Here is a 5,259-nt window from a genome sequence, read left to right on the forward strand (position 1 = left end):
AGATCTTGGGCGGAAGGGCACAGATCCGGCGACTGGCTGCTTCGGCAATTGGCGGGTGCGCTCTGCTCACCAGTGGACGTGCGGCCGCCCGATGCCAGCCAGGGGCAGCAAGAGCCCATCGCAGCACCTCGAATCCGCCGCCACCACCCGGATTTCATCTTCTGCATGCCGTATATGCGTCACCATTGTGGCAGAACCACCTGAATTATCCCGGCTCAAGTGCGCAGGCCATCACCATAAAGGTAACACCAGCTCAAACGCATTTCAAACGGAACAATTCTTGGTCTGTCGGGTAACGTCCCGATACAACCACCGGTTCTCGGATCGAACAAGCATACCCCGCACGAAGGCGAGTCCAGAGATATTACAACCACAATTTTACAACACAGGCAAAGTTATGATTACAAACCAGTTCAAAACATTATTACAAAACCAACTTAAGTAAAGCAGTTATACAAGCCATAACTATAAGTTCAGAGTTTAGACAGCGAAAAAAATAAAACACGACGGCTACAACACGTCGCAAAAGGATACCAGGCTAGCCCAAGCATGGTATCACTCGTCATAGTCATTGCCGGTTGAAGACGTATCCCACTCTACGGACCAGCCAGGAGGCAATGAGCAAGGATAGGTCAAGCTAGCGATTTGTTCCTCAAAACTCATACCTGAAAAAGGGTTTCAACAGTAAGGCTGAGTATTCTAATACTCAGCAAGACTTAACCGTCAACGGGTATAAGTAGCCCACTATCGCTAGACTATGCAAGGTTTGTGAGGCTCTGGTTTTCCTTTTTGCTGAAAAGCAATAAAGAGTAGGTCCTTACTTTCAAGTTTTAGCTTCCAAGATTCTAGTTGATTAACCATTCTATGTAAGCAACTACTATCCAATCATGGTAGAAAACTAAGCAAACATCAAGATTGATATATAATATTGTTGCTCTTATTACTCTGTGTGGCAAAGGGATCAAACAGTCTCATTTCATCGTGAGAGGCGGACAATCCTGGATCGAAATTCAACCTGGCCAGGCAAACCTAACACACACGTCTGGAACACCGTCGGGTCGTTCCCAAACAACCGTTGACCTTTCTTTCCGGCTTGTGGATAGTGCCACTCTCCCCGACTACAGGGCTCCAAGGCCGAACCTTGTCCCTAGAAGTCGTAGTGTTGCGCAACATAAAAATAAAACCTATCCCTAAGAGAGAGTGGGAGGTATATCCACTCCCCGGTCCAATCGACTACTAGGCTTGCTGCGTACCATATTTATGGCATGTGGCTAGTACTTTCAAAAACTTAACCACCGCTACCACACACCGCGACCTTAACAAGTTCATCAACACAGACGGGGTCTCACATAAGGTCATGATATCGAACACAACCCCGTCTGTCGTCCTTACATTGATAACAGAAAGTAAACAAGCAATTTCCTATAAAGCTCGCGAGTGACAGGCAATCACTCGACTTTTACCGGTCCTATAAGCTTAGCAAGTAGTCGAACTCAGGTCTAGTGTTCAGTACATAGGTTCCTAGGATCATGCATCTAGGGTTTCAATTCAAAACCTAAGAACTGTAAATGCACAAGTAAATAATAACAGTAAATGATAATAATTTAAAGTATAGGTTATGTCCGGGGCTTGCCTTCTCGGTAGTCGCTAACTATTTCAGCTCTAGGCTCTTCCGAACTTTGGTTCGGGGCTTCAGTTAGTTCAGCGGCGTTCACCTGAGCTTCGAGATCACCTCCGTCAGACTCCGGGATCAGCTCGTACGTCCCGTCCGACAAAGTAGTCGTATCTATATGTAATGCAAGAACAGAATTATAAACACACATGGGCAATCGTTTATAGAGTAGTTAAATAACAAATCTAACTACACAAGGCATCATGATCAACAGCACAAGAAATCTATACTAACTTCATAAAGTAAGTGGTGGTTGATTCCTATAGCAATCAAACCAAGGTTTGCTAATAAATTAACAACTCAAAGCACAAATAGAAAAAAAAATTTATCAAAAATTACCCTAAACATAACATGAACAGACTAAGCTACCCTGTAAAACTCATGCCAAAACATGTAGCTGTTTATTCACAACAAATTATTCATTCAGACAACACCTGGAACAAGTTTGAATTATACAGGTCAAACTAGAGAAAATCAGAAGCTCAAAATTTAACAGGAGGTCAACACAGTGATGATTTATCTACTATGAATTTTTCATGATTTTATCTACACAGAAATAAATATGAGAAAATAAACAATACAGAACAACAGATTATAAAGATTCATTTTTAGCTCCTGTTCTATTTATGAACTAGGGCTCAACCTTCATGTACAAGCTTGCCGGCGTTCGGGGTGGTGCGGCGGTGGCGTTCTGTGGCGTGGGAGCGAGGAGAGAGCAAAATAGCGAACGGAATCGATGTCTGGGGTATGTGTAGTGCTCGGGCGCTCGCTAGAAGAGGGCGGCGGCCACTGCAGCGGGCTCTCCACCGCGACGGCGAGGTGGCGGCGGCGCGGACGGTTCTGGGCTCGGCGAGGCGCGTGGCACGGCCGGGAAGACTCCAGCGCGAGGCAACAGGAGGGGGAGGAGCTCCGAAGCGACGCGTGGGCGCCAGCTCGAAGCAAAAGATGGCCGGGAAGGCTCTCCACGGCGCCGGCGTCGATGCCCTGCACGGTGGCGGCGAGAAACAGAGCAGGGAGCTGGGGGAAGGGGAAAAGGACCCAAATGCAATTTCCAAAAATTCCAGCGACCCCACTGTAAAACAGCGATAACTTTTAAAATAGGGCTCAAATGGAAAAGTGCCCAACATGAAAGTTGTTCAACTTTTCAGGATCTACAACTTTGATGTTGTGCAAAAATTTATTTGACCAAAGATTCAAGAGCTAAAATTAAAAACATAAGAGGGATTTTGAATTCTATGAATTTTGTCTTTTTCAAAGCAATTTCACTTCAAATATAGACTTAAAAGCAAAATTTGCTGCCATGCAATAAATGCACTGAAATTTTGCAAAAACACCCTCACAAAAGCTATATTCAAAAATAACTATAGAAAGGACCTTGCATAAAATCATAATTACACATATAACCTTTTATAATTACAAAAAGGTCCTTTTTCAAGCAATTCAAGCACATGATGCATATAAAATATACACAACTACTGTGCAGACACCTAGGGTGTTACAACCATCTCTCCCGAGCAGGGGTCATCGTCGATCTGTTGAAACAAAAGGCGAATCACTCTAAAGAGTGTAAATGATGGTGGTTTTATTAAAATTCATTCCATTTCTAGTGTGCTTGTACAACGGCACCCTCAACGGCTTCGAAAGCCGCAATACCTCTGCTGTGGCATTTAGGTCCTTACATTTAAACTATGGTTTAAGATCACTAAACCTATTTTAAGCACTTCAATATAGATCCAAAGTACCTTTGTTTTACTTCTTGGCCTATAATAATAATAAATGATTGTGTACTGTCTAGGTCAGGTTGGAATGAACCTTGCTTAGTTGGATTATTATCGAGCATATATAAAATTATGAAATTAGAAACATAGATATCAAGGGAAAAGAAATAGATATTGGGCTTAATGGGCTGGCATCCTTATATCTTTATATCTAGGTGAGCTCGCACGTCCACCTATGTGATGTTTTGGACTCCTTCGACTGCTTGGCCACCGTAAGCCCATTAGCAATTACTCAAAACTTAGTTTTGTTCTGGTCATATTTTTATTAGCTTTACCCATCTTACTTTATAGCAAAATATATTAACATCTTTTTTTCAAAAATATAAAATATGTTAACATCAGCATTAAAGAAAAATGCTCTATCTTAACATGTTTCATGGTGGCACTACTACCAAGTATAGATTTTGTAACACACTCTTGTAACATATTTTTCAATGTGTTACAAAAAGACTATAGGTGCAAGAAAGTTATAGATCTTATCGATGGATACATTGTTTAGGTAAATAAGTTTTTTGTCGGATCACAAATTAATATTTTATAATTTTTTGAAAGTCTCACTATACATGCAAGATTATACCTATTTTTTAAGGGAATAAATAGCACATATTTTTATAGAGTTAAATATCAGTCATTTTGAACATTACTTATACTTTAGTGTTACTATTTAAATACTATCATTAGTTGTGATCATTTAGCGTACATGATTTTGTACTATTTCATATTCTCATATCAAAATGGTCACAAAAAAATTCAAATAGGATGTGTCGTAAGCCTAATGAACTCACACTACTACATACTTACTTTTACAAACTAGCAAACAAATATGATGTGGCACTAATATGGAAAGTATTACAGCAAAATAAGACAAATTTAGTTGGAAAAGCTCTTAGTAAAGGTCCGGGGCTCATCACGGTACAACCTTAGTTTGATAAACTTTCGAACCATTTTGATGATGTAGCAATGACATGAAAAGTAAAGTAATCACATCCTCTTACTCATTTATCAGAACAAAACCACTAAATCCAACATTTTAGCAAGCATTTAGCGCATGTCATCATGGAATCTATCGTTCTCTTCCATGAAAAAAAGTAGCTATCCTACTTCCATCATGATCAAATGCCATGTCATGTCATTCTTATCTGAATACAACTTTCTGTTTCACAAAGGCCAAATATCTTGCTTCGTCACATGGACTTTGTAGCATGGCTCCCTCTATAAATAGGACCTAATAGATCATCCCTTTACCCCACTCATCACAGCCAAACATATCAAAAACATTATCCCATAATATAGTCATTATAGTAATTGGACACCATGGCATCATACAAGGTTTTTGCCTTGTTCGCCCTCCTAGCTCTCTGTGTTGTTGGTGCTAGTGCAACCAGTTTCCTTCAGTACACACCTCTAGCCATGTTGAAGCAACAGCGTTGCATGGCTCTAATGATGCAGGGCATCATGTCACCAGAATGCCAGCAGTTTAGTACCATGTTCCCGGTCATACATCAAATGCAGCAACAATGTTGTATGGCTCTAATGATGCAGGGCATCATGTCACCGGAATGCCAGCAGCTTGGTGCTATGTACCCGATCACACATCAGGTGCAGCAACAGTGTTGCATGGCTCTAATGATGCAGGGCATCTTGTCACCAGAATGCCAGCAGTTTGGTGCCATATACCCGACCACACAGATGCAGATGCAGCAGTATTACATTCCTCCAGTGATGCAAGGCATGATGGCACCCCGGTGCCAGTGTGGTTCCATGTGCCAGGTGCCAATAGTAAACAGCCCACTGGCCTATTCTCAGCAA

The sequence above is a fragment of the Panicum virgatum genome, chromosome 9K, assembly GCF_016808335.1.
Source record: "Panicum virgatum strain AP13 chromosome 9K, P.virgatum_v5, whole genome shotgun sequence".
Lineage (NCBI taxonomy): Eukaryota > Viridiplantae > Streptophyta > Magnoliopsida > Poales > Poaceae > Panicum > Panicum virgatum.